Here is a 20,254-nt window from a genome sequence, read left to right as displayed (position 1 = left end):
GCATGATTTGCCTTTAAAAAGTCTATCCTGGGTGTCCCTTATTAACTCCATGCTTCTCCAAGTGAGAATCAAATTTGTTCCTGACAATGGTGTTGAGTAGTTTTCCCACCACTGAAGTTAGACTGACTGTAGTTACCAGGTTCATCTCTTTTTTTGAACTGGGTGTAACATTTGCATTCCTCCAGTCCTCTGGCACCACTCTCATATCAAAGGAAGATTGATAGATTGCGGTGAGAGCTTCTGTTAACTCCACCCTTGCTTCCCTCAGCAATCTGGACCAGGTAACTTGTTAACTTTGAGTGATGCCAACCTATTTAGCACCTTCTTTCTATCTATTTTTATCCCATCCAATATCTCTACTCCCTCCTCCTCTACTGGCCTTTGCACACATTTACACTTTACAACAGGAATCAGATAACGATTGTAAGCACAAAGCCAGGCTGATTTTACCCCTCACTAGCTCAGTGGTACTGAGGCCAATTTGTGTGTCTCAATTGTTGCTGTGAGTTAACTCAGCAGAGCTCCGAGATCAAACCTGGTTCATGTGGCTCATGAGCACACCGCACAGTAAGCTATTGGGAGTGACCCAAGCAGGAGCTTGCCTTGCAGGAGTGTGCCTTGCAGGGCCCCTACATGTTACTGGACAATGATACTAAATACCATCTATTTAATCTAGTGTCAAATTTGCATATGTACGATTATAAAAAGGCAATAGGTAACATAATAATAGTTGACAAAATGATCAGGGATTAGCTGTACCATTGCATAGCTATCCTTTCACTTGATCCACTTGAAGAACTTGGGGGCCCATCAATTGCATGGGTTGCACAGTTGTAACATCGGCCCTGAACCCAAGCAAGATACGGTGAAATATGTCTCTTCTCTTCCTCACTTTCCTGCCTCTTCCTTTGTGGAGGAGTAGTTTTGTAACCCTTTATGACCACATAACTGATGAACTATTCAGTACTCTCCCAAATAAGAGTATAATGCATTCTGCATTTTACCCTTTCACAGATGTTCGGCTGCCTGGTCTTGACTCTCCCGGAATTGAAGCAATGTGTAATGTGGTGTGTCAGCCAATTGAGGTGGAAATCAACTGTATCAAACTGAACCTCAGGCTCAACTTAGTCTGCCACTGACAGTCTCAAGGACAGCAGGTCAGGCTTGATCATATGTTGGCACCGCCTCCTGGATTGGACTCTTTGTTTAAAGCAGGGCACTAGGCTGGCGTTATTTCTAATAATTATGTCACAAATGGTTGAGCCAACTTACCTTTCTCTACCAGTCTTCTGTGTGAGTCAAACAACAGATAGCGTGAACTCTCCTGTGCGCACTTGAGTGTTTTATGTGTAACGTGTGCTGTTTAGTGAAGAAGTTTGCCAACAAGTTTCTTCTTCCCTCTTCTCTCTCTCTCCCATCTCCCACCAATCCCAGATTTCTCTCCTGTAGGTGCTGACTCTTGCTGGATTTGGGTAACACAGGCGCTCTCTACCTCAACCAACTGATGGCTCTCCATACGTGAACCTACTCACACCATTTGAATGGGAGCAGTGCATCATAGCTGAGCTGATTACCCATGTATTTCAGTAGGGGCCAATAGATATGGAGTAGCTGCAGGATAGTGTCATCAGCTGTGGGAGAAACATATCACTACAGGACTGAGTAAAGGAGAAACAAATATCTCCTTTCTCCTCTTCACACAATCCCTTGAGGCAGTTCAGTGGCTGCTGGAAAGCCAGCTGATCATCCCTTGCTGCAACAGCTTATTTTCCATTCCTCAAGAGGAAAAAAATGAACAAGTGCATTTTTGAGTAGGTCTGTGAGTAAGACACAGTACTGAGAGTTAGGAATCAGAATGCCATGCTAGAATATTCCGGACACTTTGACCAATGGTCACTCTTGCACAATATTTTGCAGCCAGTTGCAGAATTGCATCTGCAAAGGATTAACAGCACATTGTCCATCCAGCAGTTGATGTAACCTCAACATTTGGAACAGGTTAAACTGAAACCAGTTCATATTATCTGTTCTAAGGACAATTATTGTCATGGAATTGATCAGAAATTAATCTCTGCAGCAGAGGCCTTTTTTAAATGATACCTCCTCCCAGTGTCGTGCTTTGATTCTCTTGCCTGCGAATATGGATAGGTTCAGGTTACTAGCGCTGTGTTCTTCAGTTGGCTATGGCAGATATTAACACGACTATCAGTTGGCCTTTCTTGCCCTGCGCTGGGAGAGGGAATTCTCCAGGATGCCTACTCCCAATCATCAAGCATGTCTGGAAAGGATGCAGGCTTTTCTGCGCTGCACAGTGCTCCTTTTCCCCATGCCGATGTTCACTATGTAGACTAGTACATGAAAATTCTCTTGGAATGAGAACAGAAGATGGTGCTCAACATGAGGCAGTTCCTTGTGGTCAAGGGAATGTTTTGAGGGTGAGGCAGGGTCAGAAATGAGTCTCTGCTTCAGTAGCTCTTATTTAAAAAAAAAAAATGGCATGCGAAAGGCTTCCAAAGACTTTTTTCCCGGGGTTAGGGGGAGGTGGGCAACCATCAGGAAGTCAATAATTTCTTCCCTCAGAACCATCTTGGGAGCATTGGCACTTGCCCACAAGAAATTCTAAGTAGTCTTTCCAACATAACTTAATCGGATTTTGTTTCTTTCCTTCACCTCTTCCCAAAATTATGTATACAATTGGGGAAATTGTGGGCACATAAGCCTACAACCATATCAGTCTGTGGATACCATGTTGGAAAAACAGCCCACTGCATTGCTCTAAAGCCAGGTTTAAGTTTGCAGTTGGAGGCAATGAGATTCATAGACTCAGTAGGCAACAATATAGGCAAGGTATTTGTCCTATTACATTGGAGTGACGCGCTTCCTGTGCAGGGGGAGGAAGGGAGTAGTAACTGTGGTTCCTACACCCAATTTGCTATCCAGTGACCTCGGTTGAAACGTGCACGTGTGTGGGTATTGGATGAGGACGAGGTTTGGTTCTTTTACCCCAGCCCCAAGAACAACTAGGTTGCCAATGCTCACTGTCTTGGCTCAGACACGAAAATGGCCACTTGGGTTAGGTTGTCTGGCCCATTCAAACCTATATCCAAATAAGGGTTAATCTTGAGAGGAGAGAAGAAAGGACAAAGTGAAAAAGAGCAGGAAAGGCATGAGTAAATTGTGGCAAAAACTTGATTATTTGAGGGGGTAGCATACTGACTCTGAACAGAGATTGTGCAGTTTGAATGCTGCTGAGAGTTTATCGGTACTGAATTAATTTTCACTAAATAGACCAATATGAGGGTGACAGTTGCTGCAGAATTGTCAGGCCCAGTACTACTTTTTCAAAAATTCCAAACAATTGCAGCATATTCATACACATTATTATTTTTATTGTTTTTGGAACTTCCTCAATGGCTCATTCGTGTAAATGTGCTGTAGTGGCGAGTCCTACAGCCCCAGAGGATGCCATGTTTGATCCATGGCCTGTGCATGTTGACCTACATTGGCTCCTGAACCGGCAATGCCTCGATTTTAAAGTTCTCATCCTTGTATTCAAATTCCGACATGGGCTTCCCCCCCTTTATCACTCTAACACAAGGATGCGAATTTTAAAATTGAGACATTGCCAGACCTGGAGCCAATGTAGGTCAGCAAACACAGGCCATGGAACAGAGCTAAGTGATCCCACAATCAACGGATCAGATCAAAGGTCTGCAATCCTGCCACATCCAGTCGTGAATGGTGGTGTACAATTAAACAACTAACAGGAAGAGGAAGCTCCATGAACATCCCCATCATCAATGATGGCGGAGCCCAATACGCAAGTGAAAAAGATAAGTGCAGAAGTGCCGAGTGGATGATCCATATTGGCCTCCGCCTGAGGTCCCCACCATCACAGAAGCCAGTCTTAAGCCAATTCGATTCACTCCATCAAGGAATGGCTGAGCTCACTGTATACAGCAAAGGCTATGGGTCCCAACAACATCCCAGATGTCATGCTGAAGAATTGTGCTCTAGAACTAGCTGCACCCTTAGCCAAGCTGTTCCAGTACAGCTACAACACTGGCATCTACCTGACAATGTGGAAAATTGCCCAGGTTTGTCCTATTGAAAAATAGCAGGACAAATCAGTCAACAAAGTGATGGAAGGTGTCGTCAACAGTGCTGTCAAGCGACATTTACTCACCAATAACCTGCTCACTGATGCTCAGTTTGGGTTCTGCCAGGTCACTCGGCTCCAGTCCTCATTACAGCCTTGTTCTAACATGGACAAAAGAACTGAATTCCAGGGGTGAGGTGAGAGTGACTGCCCTTGGCATCAAGGCAGCATTTGTCCGAGTCTGGCATCAAGGAGCTCTAGTAAAACTGAAGGCAATGGTAATTGGAGAAAACTCTCCACTGGTTGGAGTCATACCTAGCACAAAGGAAGATGGTTGTGTTTGTTGGAGGTCAATCATCCCAGCCTCAGGATATCACTGCAGGAATTCCTCAAAGCAGTGTCCTAGGCCCAACCATCTTCAGCTGCTTCATCAATGACCTTCCCTTCTTCATAAGGTCAGAAGTGGGGATGTTCGCTGATGACTGCAGTGTTCAGTGCCATTCGCAACTCCTCAGATAATGAAGCAGTCCATGCCCGCATGCAGCAAGACCTGGAATGCATTCAGGCTTGGGCTGATAAGTGGCCAGCAACATTCGCCACACAAGTGCCAGGCAATGGCCATCTCCAACAAGTAAAAGCATCTAACCATCTCCCCTTGATATTCAATGGCATTACCATCTCCAAATCCCCCACCATCAACACTCTGGGGGTCACCATTGACCAAAAACTAAACTGGACCAGCCATATAAATACTGTGCCAACAAGAGCGGATCAGAAGCTGGGTATTCTGCAGCGAGTGTCTCACCTCTTGACTCCCCAAAGCCTTTCCACGATCTACACTGCACAAATCAGGAATGTGATGGAATACTCTCCACTTGCCTGGATGAGTGCAGCTCAATCAACACTCGAGTAGCTCGACACCATCCAGGACAAAGCAGGCCCACTTGATTAGCACCCCATCTACCACCTTCAACATTCTCTAACTCCACCACCATGGCTGCAGTGTGGATCATCTATAAGATGCACTGCAGGAACTCACCACAGCTTCATAAAATCATAGAAAAATTATGAAATAGAAGGAGGCCATTTGGCCCATCATGTCCGTACTGGTCGAAAAAGCTACCCAGTCAAATCCCATTATCCAGCACTAGGTCCGTAGCCCTGTAGGTCATGGCTCTTTAAGTGCACATCCAAGTATTTTTTAAATGTGATGAGAGTTTCTGCCTCTACCACCCTTTCAGGCAGAGAGTTCCAGACCATTCCCCCCATCCCACTTTGGGTAAAAAAAAATTTCCCTCATCTCCCCTCTAATCCTTCTACTAACTACCTTAAATATATGCCCCCTGGTTATTGACTCCTCTGCTGAGGGAAATGGGTCCTTCCTATCCACTCTAGGCCCCTCATAATTTCATACACCTCAATTAAATCTCCTCTCGGCCTCCTCTGTTCCAAAGAAAACAACCCCAGCCTATCAAATCTTTCACAGCTAAAATGTTCTAGTCCTGGCAACATCCTCTGTACCGTCTCTAGTGCAATCACATCTTTCCTGTGATGTGGTCACCAGAACTGTACGCAGTAATCAAGCTATGGCCTAACTAGTGTTGTATAGAGTTCTAGCAAAACTTACCTGCTCTTATATTCTATGCCTCGGCTAATAAAGGAAAGAACATCATAAAATAAGAAATAGGAACAGGAGTAGGCCATACGGCCCCTCGAGCCTGCTCCGCCATTCAATAAGATCATGGCTGATCTGGTCATGGACTCAGTTCCACTTCCCCGCCCGCTCCCCATAACCCCTTATCCCCTTATCTTTTAAGAAACTGTCTATTAAATTTATTCAATGTCCCAGCTTCCACAGATCTCTCAGGCATTAAATGCCACAGATTTACAACCCTCAGAGAAGAAATTTCTCCTCATCTCTGTTTTAAATGGGCGGCCCCTTATTCTAAGATCGTGCCCTCTAGTTCTAGTCTCCCCCATCAGTGGCAACATCCTCTCTGTATCCACCTTGTCAAGCCCCCTCATAATCTTATACGTTTCGATAAAATCACCTCTCATTCTTCTGAATTCCAATGAGTAGAGGCCCAACTTACACAACCTTTCCTCATAAGTCAACCCCCTCATCCTGGTGCACCTTCTCTGAACTGCTTCCAAAGCAAGTATATCCTTTCGTAAATATGGAAACCAAAACTGCATGCAGTATTCCCGGTGTGGCCTCACCAATACCTTATATAACTGTAGTAAGACTTCCCTGCTTTTATACTCTATCCCCTTTGCAATAAAGGCCAAGATAGCATTGGCCTTCCTGATCACTTGCTGTACCTGCATACTATCCTTTTGTGTTTCATGCACAAGTACCCCAAGGTCCCGCTGTACAGCGGCACTTTGCAATCTTTCTCCATTTAAATAATAACTTGCTCTTTGATTTTTTTTTCTGCCAAGTGCATGACCTTACACTTTCCAACATTATACTCCATCTGCCAAATTTTTGCCCACTCACTTAGCCTGTCTATGTCCTTTTGCAGATTTTTTGTGTCCTCCTCACACATTGCTTTTCCTCCCATCTTTGTATTGTCAGCAAACTTGGCTACATTACACTCAGTCCCTTCTTCCAAGTCGTTAATATAGATTGTAAATATTTGGGGTCCCAGCACTGATCCCTGCGGCACCCCACTAGTTACTGTTTGCCAACCAGAGAATGAACCATTTATCCCGACTCTCTGTTCTCTGTTAGTTAGCCAATCCTCTATCCATGCTAATATATTACCCCCAGTCCTGTGAACTTTTATCTTGTGCAGTAACCTTTTATGTGGAACCTTGTCAAATGCCTTGTGGAAGTCCAAATACACCACATCCACTGGTTCCCCTTTATCCACCCTGTTCGTTACATCCTCAAAGAACTCCAGCAAATTTGTCAAACATGACATCCCCTTCATAAATCCATGCTGACTTTGCCTGACCGAATTTTGCTTTTCCAAATGTCCTGCTACTGCTTCTTTAATAATGGACTCCAACATTTTCCCAACCACAGATGTTAGGCTTTTGACGAGGTCCCACATGGCAGGCCATTCCGTATGCTTTTTTAACTATCTTTTCGACCTGTCCTATTACCTTTAAGCATCTGTAGACATACACTCCAAGATCCCTCTGTACCTCCACGCCTCTCAGTATCCTCCCATTTATTGTGTATTCCCTTGGTGCCCCTCCCCAAATGCATTACCTCACACTTCTCCGGATTGAATTCCATTTTCCACTTTTCTACTCAACTGAGCAGTCCATCGATATCTTCCTACATTCTAAAGCTTTCCTCCTCACTGTCAACCACATGGCCAATTTTTGTATCTGCAAACTTCTTTGTCATGCCCCCTACATTTAAGTCTACGTCATTAATATATACTACAAAAAACAAAGGATCGAGCACTGAACCCTGTGGAACCCCATTGGCAACAGCCTTCCAGTTGCAAAAACACCGGTCAACCATTACCCTTTGCTTCTCGCCACTGAGCCAATTTTGGATCCAATTTGCCACTCTCCCTTGGATCCAATGAGCATTTACTTTTTTAATCAGCCTGCCATGTGGGACCTTGTCAAAAGCCTTGCTAAAATCCATGTAGACTACATCTAACACATTGCCCTCATAGACTCCTTGTTTCCTCCTCAAAAAAATTCAGTCAAGTTAGTCAGACACAACCTTCCCTTAAAAAAAATCCATGCTGACTGTCCTTGATTAATCTGTGTCTTTCTAAACGAAGGTTTATACTGTCACTCAGAATCGATTCCAGTAATTTGCCCATCACCGAAGTTAGACTAACTGGCCTGTAATTACTTGGTTTATCCTTTTGTCCCTTTTTGAACAATGTTACAACGTTAGCAGTTCTCCAATCTTCTGGCACCACTCCTGCAACCAGGGAGGATTGAAAAATGATGGTCAGAGCCTCTGCAATTTCCTACTATCTTTTAATAGCCTAGGATATTTATCTACTGGCAATTTATCTACTTTCAAAGATGCTAAACCCTCGAATAGTTTCTCTCTCACTATCTTACTATGTTTATCTAATGTTTCACTCTCTTCCTCCTGAACTTCAACGTCTGCATCGTTCCCCTCTTTTGTGAATACAGCTGCAAAGTATTCATTAAGTAACTTGCCCACATCCTCCGCCTCCACACACAGGTTACCATTTAGGTCCCTAATAGGCCCTACTTTTGCCTTAGTTATCCTCTTGCTCGTTATGTAATTATAAGACATCTTTGGGTTTTCTTTGTTTCTACTTGCCAGTATTTTTTTCATGCCCTCTCTTTGCTTTCCTAATTTCCTTTTTAATTTCACCCCTACACTTTCTATACTCCTCTCGGCTTTCTGCAGTATTGAGCTCTCGATGTCTGATATGAGCTTCCGTTTTTTGCTTAATCTTATCCTGTATGCACCTCGTCATCCAGGAGGCTCTAAATTTGTCAGTTATACCCTTTTTCTTTGTAGGAACATGTTTACCCTGAACCCCTTGTATCTCCCTCTTGATTACCTCCCACTGCTCTTGACACTGATTTACCTTCAAGTAGCTGTTTCCAGTCCATTTTTGCTAAATCACTTCTCAACCTAGTAAAATTGGCCGCCTCCCAATTTAGAACCTTTACTGTTTTATCTTTGTCCTTATCCATAACTATGCTAAAACTAACTAAATTATAATCACTACCACAAAAATGCTCTCCCACTGATACCCCTTCCACCTTCCCAGTTTCATTCCTTAAAACTAAATCCAGAACTGCAGGCGCATGGAAACACCATTGGCAAGTTCCCCTCCAAGTTACACACCATTCTGATTTGGAAATATATTGCCGTTCCTTCATCGTTGCTGGCTCAAAATCCTGGAACTCCCTCCCTAACAGCACTATGGGAATACTTTCACCACAAGGACTACAGCTGTTCAAGAAGGCAGCTCACCACCACCTTCTCAAGGGCAATGAGGGATGGACAATAACTGCTAGCGACGACCACATCCCAGAAGGAATTAAAAAAAAAACGCCCTGCAACCCCTGAGATTTCTGTGTTCGTCCAATTCTGACCTCTTTCACATCCCTGATTTTCATCACTCAACCCGATCTAGCTGTGCCTTCAGCTGCCTAGGCCCTAAGCTTTGGAATTTCCCCCTTAGAACTCTCTGCCTCTCTACCTCCCTCTCCTCCTTTATGTCGCTCCTTAAACTTATCACTTTGACCAAGCTTTTGGTCACCTGTCCTAGTATCTCTCTCTGGTTTGGTGTCAAGTATTGTCTTATAATGCTCCTGTGAAGCGTCTTGGGACGTTTTTACTACAAATGTGAGTCACTGTTTTTCGCTAGTTGGAAAGTGTGAGGTCATGCACTTCAGCAGAAAAAAATCAAAGGGCAAGTTATTATTTAAGTGGAGAAAGATTACAAAGTGCCGCTGTACAGCGGGACCTTGGGGTACTTGTGCATGAAACACAAAAGGATAGTATGCAGGTATAGTAAGTGATCAGGAAGGCCAATGGTATCTTGGCCTTTATTGCAAAGGGGATGGAGTATAAAAGCAGGGAAGTTTTACTACAGTTATGTAAGGTATTGGTGAGGCCACACCTGGAATACTGCATGCAGTTTTGGTCTCCATATTTACGAAAGGATATACTTGCTTTGGAGGCAGTTCAGAGAAGGTGCACTGGGATGAGGGGGTTGACTTATGAGGAAAGGTTGGGCCTCTACTCATTGGAATTCAGAAGAATGAGAGATGATCTTATTGAAACGTATAAGATTATGAGGGGGCTTGACAAGGTGGATGCAGGGAGGATGTTTCCACTGATGAGACTAGAACTAGAGGGCACAATCTTAGAATAAGGGGCTGTCCATTTAAAACAGAAATGAGGAGAAATTTCTTCTGAGGGTTATAAATCTGTAGAATTCGCTGCCTCAGAGCTGTGGAAGCTGGGACATTGACTAAATTTAAGACAGAAATAGACAGTTTCTTAAAACGATAAGGGGTTATGGGAGCGAGCGGGGAAGTAGAGCTGAGTCCATGATCAGATCAGCCATGATATTGAATGGCGGAACAGGCTCGAGGGGCCGTATGACCTCCTACTGTTCCTATTTTTTATGTTCTTATGACCAACATCACTCTAACCAGCCATAAGAGGGTTTGTGCAAGTGTGTGGACTGTCAAATTAGGTTTTGTTTTCTCTTGCATAGTTGTAAAAGGATGAATAAGACTTTTAACAAATTTGATGTTTTAAAGGAGCTATCTATCAGTAGGACAGTAACTCAGGTGACTGACTGCCCTTGGTAAAGGTACTTAATTACGTGGATTGTGTCTGAAAGTCTCGAGCTGTGTGTCGCAATAAGGCAAGTGAATGCCATCGCCATGGCAACCTGTGCAGCCCTTCACACACACACAATTGCATTCGTTTTTTTTTTAAAGCATTAAGTGGGAATGAGTAATGGTTTTCGGTGTGTGTCTGGGAAAAAAAGTACCACTCTGTGTATCATCAGATTAAATATAGCAGCCCCTGCAGCTTATTGTTTGAGGGAATAAGGTACAGTTTGTAGGTGAATTAATTGAATTTGTCTTTTTGCCTCTTGCTGGTCCACGCAAAAATGCAATTGAATTTGTTACAATGCTACAATATAAATCTGAAGATGGATATAGATAGGGGGATCTTTTGAGCCATCTTCTCTCATTCACCCAGAATAAAAAACTTTCTTAAAATCCATCTCTTCAACTAAGCCTTTGGTCATCTCTCCCACCATGGATCAGAAGCACCTAGAACTTCATCTCCATTAGTAGGTACTATATAAGTTGCTGTTGCTGCAAGATCACAATTGCGGAAATGTCACGATTGAGACCAAGTGCCCCCCCCGATCACATCACCTAAGGTTTTCCCCTCCACTACCCTATACAGAAGACCATTGTGTTGATCACTCTACTTGACAGTTCTTCCTGACATCTGTCCTGAATTTTTCGTTGACCAGTTTTAACCTATGCTCCCTTGTGTTCTAGACATTTTGTCAGGAATAGGGTACCGCTGGAGTTGGCTTTCCCTACCCCCTCTCTGCCAATCACGCCTCCCCAGAGGACTGTGTCCTTGCCGACCCTGGCGTTGAAGTCACCGAGGAGGATCAGTTTGTCGTCCGCGGGGACGCGGGACAGGGATTTTTCGAGGTTGGAGTAGAAATACTCTTTGGTCTCTGTTGCATCAAGTATTGGGGCGTACGCACTGATGACTATGGCACATTGATTCCAAGATAGGGTGATTCCAAGAGTCATGAGGCGTTTGTTAACCCCGCAGGGGGAGTCTTTGAGGCGGTCAACCAACTCGTTTTTGATGGCGAAGCCGACTACATGGAGGCGGCGTTCTTCCTCTGGTTTCCCTTTCCAGAAGAAGGATTAACCTACACCTTCCTTGAGATGGCCCTCCTCTGCCCGCCGAGTCTCGCTTAGGGCGGCGATGTCGATATCAAAGCATCTGAGTTCCCGGGCAACTATGGCGTTCTGGCCTGTCGATGTTGGGGCTGTCCATGAGCATCCTGACGTTCCAGGTCCCGAACTTCATGTTAGAGGAATGGAAGATGCCTGTGCGTGGGTTCTTTTCACATGGGGTGGCTTACCACGCGGGCTTAGCTGAGCAAGGTCTTGATCCAATGGCAAAGGGGTCCAAGACGACTGAAGACCAAGCACTGCTATATGGGCCTAGTTGCCTACGGCGAGATGTTGACCGCAGGCTCGGCGCTGAGTAGCGCCCTTGATGGTAGGTGGTCCGAGGCTTGGCGGGGGGGATCAGTGGTCCACTGGGGTTCCGAGTGGGGGATCGGGGGTCACAGCCATGATGGTCACCACGTGCTGGAGGAGAAGGAGAGCTCCAATCATCGCTGAAAGAGTCACAATGCGGACTCCGTCCCCTTCGGGGCACAATGAACATGATTCTTGCAGCACAACAGCTGCAGGAAAAATGCAGGGAACAACACCAGCCCTTGTACATGGCTGCCTTCGACCTTACAAAGGCCTTTGACACTGTCAACCGCGAGGGTCTATGGAGCGCCGTCCTCCGTTTGGTGCCCCCAAAAGTTCGTCACCATCCTCCGCCTGCTCCACGACGACATGCAGGCCATGATCCTTACCATCGGATCCATCACAGACCCAATCCACATCCGGACCGGGGTCAAACAGGGCTGTGTCATCGCTCCAACCCTCTTAATCTTCCTCGCCACCATGCTCCACCTCACAGTCGACAAGCTCCCCGCTGGAGTGGAACTAAACTACAGAACCAGTGAGAACCTGATCAACCTCTGCCGTCTCCAGGCCAGGTCCAAGACCACCCCAATCTCTGTCGTCGAGCTACAGTACGCAAACGATGCCTGCATCTGCGTACATACAGAGGCTGAACTCCAGGACATAGTCGACATATTTACTGAGGCGTATGAAAGCATGGGTTTCACGCTAAACATTAGCAAGACAAAGGTCCTCCACCAGCCTGTCCTTACCGCACAGCACTGTCCCCCAGTCATCAAGATCCACAGCGCGGCCCTGGACACCTTGGACCACTTCCCATATCTCGGGAGCCTCCTATCAACAAGAGCAGGCATTGACGACGAGATCCAACACCGCCTCCAGTGCGCCAGTGCAGCCTTCGGCCGCCTGAGGAAAAGAGTGTTTGAAGACCAGGCCTTCAAAACTATCACCAAGCTCATGGTCTACTAGGCTGTAGTGATACCCGCCCTCCTGTATGGCTCAGAAACATGGACTATGTACAGTAGACACCTCAAGTCACTGGAGAAATACCACCAATGATGTCTTGGCAAGATCCTACAAATCCTCTGGGAGGACGGACACACCAACATAAGCGTCCTCGTCCAGGCTAACATCCCCAGCATTGAAGCACTGACCACACTTGATCAGCTCCGCTGGGCAGGCCACATAGTTCGCATGTCAGACACGAGACTCCCAAAGCAAGTACTCTACTCGGAACTCCTTCACGGCAAACGAGCCAAAGGTGGGCAGCGGAAACGTTACAAGGACACTTTCAAACCCTCCCTGATAAAGTGCAACATCCCCACTGACACCTGCGAGACCTTAGCCAAAGACTGCCCTAGGTGGAGGAAGCGCATCCGGGAGGGCGCTGAGCACCTCGAATCTCATCGTCGAGAGTGTGCAGAAATCAAGCGCGCGGCAAACCAGTCCCACCCACCCCTTCCCTCAACGAATATCTGCCCCACCTGTGACAGAGACTGTGGTTCTCGGATTGGACTGTACAGCCACATAAGAACTCGTGGAGTGGAAGCAAGTCTTCCTCGACCCCGAGGGACTGCCTATGATGATGCTCCCTTGTTCCAATATCCTGGCATACCTTGAAGTAGTGCTCTGGATTAACCTTACCTATACTATCAATTGCAAATATGGAGATGCAAGAGATCATCTATCTTGTCTAGCTCATCCATCCACAAATTTAAGGATTCTCCCATATTCCCATCACATCATCTAAGTCCTTGAATGACAGCTTTTGCCTTCACTACACTCCCTCGTGACCATGGCAAGTATTAATAACTGAAGGAAGAAGTTTTGCCCTCTTGGAGGGCTTGAATATTTCCATATATCTTGATAACCAGAATTGAACACCGTGCTCAATTACTTCTTAGTTCATCCAGTGCCTGTCTTCCTTGGTCTATGCATCTGTTACTTTTAGTTCACTTGGTTACCTAATGCTACGCATATGACTGTTGCTGCTGTGTTTTTGGAATTATTTGGGAAGATATCCATCATAGATGTAGAAACAGCAGTTTATTTTCTTGGCTTGTTTGACTGCCTATCTAAAACACATATAAAGGATGCGATAACATAATGGTTCTGGTACGGGACTAGCAACACAGAGGTTATGAGCTGAAATGCCACCATGGTAAGTCGTGAAATTTAATTCAATAAATCTGGTAATTTGTGGATTGGCAACAGAAAAAATGACCATGAAATCTTCCAGATTGTCAAAACTAACTGGTTCACTAATGTCCTTGAGTGGAACCTGCCACCGCTATCTGATCTGTCCTACATGTGACTTGAATTCCACACTAGTTGGTAAATTCCCTCAGAGCAACTAGGAATGGACAATAAATGCTCCCTTGCTGGTGTGGCTCATGTGCCAAGGACAAATTTAAAAAGAAATGTAGAAATCAATTGGTGTTCAATATTCCCTACAGACATGAGCATGCATCCTATAAACCAATAATAACTGCTCTGACTCCAGCAGCACTGTAACATAGTTAAGGTGGTTAGATATCTATTTTTCACCCCTCACAGCTGGCCAAACATAAATGGCCTGTGCTGTTGCCACTGGATGCCACATACTGCCATCTCATTCTGTGTTGTAGTTTTCGCATTTCAGGCTGATTTACATCTTCACCCAAAGCTGTGACCGGAGACCTGGTCTCAGTCGTGACCTTTCAGCAATTGTGAATGTGTGATCTTGCAGCGACAGCAGCTTACGTTTATGTAGTACCTATTAATGGAGGTGAAGTTCCAAGGTCCTTCACAGAGAGGATAAACAAAGGACCAGATGCCAGCCATGGTGGGAGAGTTGACCAATAACTTGGTTGAAAAGATGGATTTGAAAAGTGAAGGGTGCTTTTCCTGATATATATTATTGACTTGGACTTGGATGTACAGGGCACAATTTCAAAATTTGAAGATGACACAAAACATGGAAGTATACTGAACAGTGAGGAGAATAGACTTCAAGAGGGCATAGACAGGCTGGTGGAATTAGTGGACATGTGGCAGATGAAATTTAATGCAGAAAAGTGTAAAGTGATGCTTTTTGGTAGGAAGAACGAGGAGAGGCAATATAAACTAAAGGGTACAATTCTAAAGGGCAGTGCAGCTCTTTGTCGACCGCCGCAGACACGATGGGCCGAAATGGCCTCCTTCTGTGCTGTAAATTTCTATATTTCTATGTTTCGATGAACAGGGAGACCTGGCGGTATATGTGCGCAAATCGTTGAAGATGGCAGTGCAGGTTCCTGGTCTTCATAAATAGAGGTATAGAGTACGAAAGCAAGGAAGTTATGATGAACCTTTATAAAATTAGTTCAACCCCAACTAGAATATTGTGGATCGGCCTCAACTGGAGTATTGTGTCCAGTTCTAGGCACCACACTTTAGGAAGGATGTGAAGGCCTTCGAGAGGGTGCAGAAAAGATTTAAAAGAATGGTTCCAGGGACGAGGGACTTCAGCTACGTGGATAGACTGGAGAAACTGAGGTTGTTCTCCTTCAAGAAGAAAAGGTTGAGAGGAGATTTGATAGAGGTATTCAAAATCATGAGGGGTCTGGACAGAGTAGATAGAGTGAAACTGTTCCCATTGGCGGAAGGGTCGAGAACGAGAGAACACTGATTTAAGGTGATTGACAGAAGAACCAACTGCGACATGAGGGAAAACCTTTTTATGCAGTGAGTGGTTATGATCTGGAATGCACTGCATGAAAGGGTTGTGGAGGCAAATTCAATTGTGGCTTTCAAAAGGGAATTGGATAAGTATCTGAAGGAAAAAAATTTGCAGGGCTGCGGGGTAAGGACAGGGGAGTGGGACTAGCTGAAGTGCTCTTGTCGAGAGCCGGCACAGGCCAAATTACCTCTTTCTGTGCTGTAATCATTCTAGGATTTTATAATTTAAAGTAATATGCTTGGTTAACGTTTTCTATATCCTTGACTATCTTGTATCTCTCTGTAAGATGATCCCTCAGATGCCTCCTTTCTAGGCTGAAAAGCCAAAGTTCCTCCAGTTTTTCTTCATAACTCAGACCCCTAACTTTGAGTCAGAAGGCTATGGTTTCAACTCCCACTCCAGATTCTTAAAGACAAAATCTAGACTGCCACTCCAGTGCTGTACCGAGGGTATACTGCACCAAAGGATGAAACTTGTGGATGAAGCATTGAAATAAAATCTTGTCTGCCCTCTCGAGATGTAAAAGATCCCATGGCACTATTTCAAAGAAGAGCAGGGGAGTTCTGTGCCTTAGCCAGTATTTATCCCACAGCCAACATCATTAAAAAATGTTGCTGCTCTTGTCCTTCTCAGTAGCAGAGGTCATAGGATGGGAAAGTGTCATACTCATTCGAATGCTGCCTTGATGTTGAGATCACCTACTCTCGCCTCACCACTGGCATTCAGCTCTTCCATGTTAGGATTAAGGCTGCAACAAGGTCAGAAGCCGAGTAGTTCTGGCGGAATCTGAACTGAGCATCATTGAGTAGTTTATTGGTGAATAAGAGTTGTTTATAGAATCATAGAAATTTATGGCACAGAAGAAGGCTATTATATGAACATAAATAAAAACATAAGAAAAAGGAACAGGAGTAGGCCATCTGGCCCCTCGAGCCTGCTCCGCCATTCAGTAAAATCATGGCTGATCTGATCATGGACTCAGCTTCACTTCCCTGCCCGCTCCCCATAACTCTTTACTCCCTTATCACTCAAAAATCTGTCTATCTCTGCCTTAAATATATTCAATGACCCTGCCTCCACAGCTCTTTGGGGCAGAGAATTCCATAGATTTGCAACCCTCAGAGAAGAAATTTCTCCTCATCTCAGTTTTAAATGGGCGGCCCCTTATTCTAAGACTTTGGGCTAGATTTTACACTTGTTTTGCATGCATGACGCCTACTTAGCGTATATTTTACCGCTGAAATGAGGTATAATGCCTAGATATTGCCCATTTAGCCACAAAATGGAAACTGACGCCCATTTTTCGGACACTTATCAGCGAACGTTACTTTCCCCATGTGCGTAACGCCGGGAAAAAATAATATCGTCCACTCACTTTTTTTGGGCGGAATCATCAGAACGGGCGAAACCAATGCCCATAATATCGGCCAGCGTTACTTTCCACACGTAATTAACGCTGAGATTCAATAATACCGACCGCCCACTTTTTTTATCGTAAAGATCACATTTGTCGAAACTAACGCCCAGGAGATCAGCCAGCGTCACTTTCACCACCTCGCACACATCTCGGCCACAATATCGCTCGCCCAAAACACCGTTCAGAAAAAGTGGAACTGTTCTGAACGAATCACAGCAGTGTGGGCGCCATTTTTATAATCGCAGGTCGCTTCATTCAAAAGGCTGCTTCAACTTCGGGGGAGTTTGGATTGACTCTGGAGTTCTTGTCAGGTGGTGACCATCTCAACAGACATATTTTCAGACTCTGGACGATTGGGGTTTACTGTAGGTGTATTTTAGTGAGGAAATTATTGCTTCTGATTAATCACTATTATACTTTCATTGGAATAGGGCAAGCCATTTCTCAGCCTGCATTCATTAACACACAGATGCTGCAGAGTGCAAATAGCTCAATGTCTAATGCACATCATTATGTGCTCAATTTAAGACCTGCTAGAATGAGAAGGTCCAGACCATACACACCCCGCACTTACAGGGAGAAGAGGTCTTACTTCGACGTGTCCAAGCACACCTACCTTCGGAGACTGCGCTTCCACAAGGTGGTGATCAATGAAATATGTGAGCTCATCAGGCCACATCTGCAGCCTGCCATCAGGACATTAGTGTTGGTCGAGGTCAAGGTCACTGCGGCACTGTCTTTCTAAGCGTCCGGTTCCTTTCGGGCCTCCGCAGTCGAGATGTCCCCTCTGTCTCACCATGCCACACATTGCTGCATTAGACAGGTCACGGAGGCCCTGTACGCGAGTAGGATGGATTTTAATCAGCTTCTCCATGACTCCGGAGGCTCAGACTGACGGGGCTGGAGCATTCTACAACATTGCTAAGTTCCCCAGGGTGCAGGGAGCAATACAGTGCACTCACATCGCCATGCGGGTACCTTCTCAGGACCCTGAGCTTTTTCGTAAGAGAAAAGGATTTCACGCCTTCAAAGTCCAACTAATTGTCGATCATAATGGCAGTGAATGTCAAATGTCCGGGCAGCTTCGATGAGGCTCACTGTCTCTGACATGTTTAAGAGTCAGCCACAAGGAAAATGCTGGATGCTTGGTGACAACCGATATGGCCTAGCCACCTGGCTGATGACCCCCTGCGCGACACCCACATCAAGGCCGAGATGCGATACAACCAGAGCCAAAGAGACACATGCAATGTGGTCCAGAAAACAATAACTGTGCTTAAGCAGCGCTTTAGATGCCTGGAGCACTCCGGAAGGGAGCTACAATCATCATAGGCAGTCCCTCGAATCGAGGATGACTTGCTTCCACTTCAAAAAGTTCATAGGTGTTTCAATGATGGACCTAAAATTCCAGGCCTCGAACTAAATCTTGAAGGGTGGAAGATGCCTGTGCTTGGATTTTTTTTTTTCACGTGTGGTAACCATTGCACACCAGCCACCACACGGGCTTGACAGAGCTAGGTCTTGGTCCAGTAGCAAGGATTAACCAAGACGACTGGAGACCAGCTCTGCTGCACGGACCTAGTGCGCACACATATCACAGTGTGGGCTGGCCCGTGCTGCCCCGGGCCCTCGCCTCTTCTGGACTCCGAATTCACGCCTCTCCTGGGCCCCGATCATATCGCTCTACAATCTCTCGCTGCTCCTTCGCCCCGACCTTGCCGCTCCTTCGCATCGACCTCGCTGCTCCTTCACCCCGACTTCGATGCTCCTTCGCCCCGACCTCACTGCTCCTTCAGTACCTGCCCACGCTCAATCACCGACCTGGATCTTGATGACGTCCCTTTTCACTACCATTACTCTCCTGCTCCAGCACGTGCTGCTCCCTGGTATGCCGCCATGCTGCTCCTTCTGCTCCCCAGCCTGCTCCGATGGTGCTCGCAGGCCGGGGGTCGCACAGGCTGCTGGGCTAGGTCGCCACACTGCCCAGCCTGCTCCAATGGTGCTACAATACAACCTTGAGCAAGTAGCTAAATTCGTGGTCGTGTGCTCCATGCTGCACAACCTGGCTATCGGGAGGGGACAAGAATTGCCCGAAAGGACTGATGGTCCATCTCAGGAGAGAGGAAGAGGAGGACGAGGGGCTGCATGCTGACCGTGGGCCAGACAATCAGGCTGACTATGCAACCATGCCCACGTCCCGCTCCAGACCGCAGGAAAGGGCCCGTGGTGGCTACATAGCTGCAAGACTCTTGCATCAGGAGCTCATAACTGAACGATTTGCCTGAAAGAACTTTGCTGTGAGTGACAACGCTGATACACCGCTGTGTGTGTGCAGCTTAGACATCAATGGTGGGCATCACCTTGGTGCCAGTTAAAGTTTACGTTGATTGAAGTTAAGTTTTATGTAACCCTTTCATGTTAAGGAATCACCAGTGTGTAATGGTCCAGCTATCTTGAGACAATGCGCAACAAGGTTATGTTGAATTTAAAAAATTTTAAACGACCATTGGTCTGAAATCATAAGTATCATGGGCAAAAACACCCCATCCCCGCCCTCACCCCACTTTTTCAACCATTGACATCAATCAAATGATCAACATGTCCAGCAACACAGAATACAAGAGCAAAGCAGGAGGGTGGCCCCCTCCCCCCATACATTACAACAAATTGCATACACCCAGATGGAAATATAACACAGCCATCACCTGCGGACATGCACCTCATTTTCCTTCCCCCCCCCCCCCCCCCCCCACTTCTCCCCACCTCTACCCCTTCTGCTCCTTGTTCCACGCTGGCTGGTCGAAGAGCTCCTCAGGTGGTGCCTCATTGGAGGGGATGAAGGCAGAGGCGGTGGTTGCGGGGGAGTGCCGAGGGGGGCACATTCTCGGATCCAGAATCAGGATCTTGGGACTGCCTCTCATTTGTTGTTTGCAATGGTGGTGCGGAACCTAGGGTTGGAGTGCCATGCTCCGGGACCAATTGGAGGCCTGTGCCAGCAGTTTTCCTGGCTATCGCCTCCAGGGCCTCCGCTATCCGTGGAACGTACTCAGTCATGATGGCCAGCTGTCGGGATATGCCCCCCAATGCATCGAGGATCTGGTCACCAATGTCAACTGTACCATGTCTCCATTCTCGTGCTCGTGGATCAGACCTGCCGCGTCCACAAAACCTCCGCGGGGTCGGCGCCGTCTTTGAGACAACTGGGGCGCCCTGTGGCGAGGTGCTTGGGCCCGGTACCTCCAGAGTGGAGGCGGGAATGACCTGATGTGGAATGGCTTCTGGAGCGTGGTGATGCAGGTTCCTCGAA

At 46.1% G+C, this 20,254-nt stretch overlaps 1 protein-coding gene across 7 annotated transcripts in view; it reads left to right on the top strand.

Annotated features, from left to right (window-relative positions):
* Window positions 1-20,254, top strand: part of LOC139276641 (microtubule-associated protein 4-like) — a 420,834-nt gene that overhangs the window by 291,391 nt on the left and 109,189 nt on the right. The window lies entirely within an intron of this gene.

The sequence above is a fragment of the Pristiophorus japonicus genome, chromosome 1, assembly GCF_044704955.1.
Source record: "Pristiophorus japonicus isolate sPriJap1 chromosome 1, sPriJap1.hap1, whole genome shotgun sequence".
NCBI lineage: Eukaryota > Metazoa > Chordata > Chondrichthyes > Pristiophoridae > Pristiophorus > Pristiophorus japonicus.
This window is presented reverse-complemented; position numbering and strand designations above follow the sequence as displayed.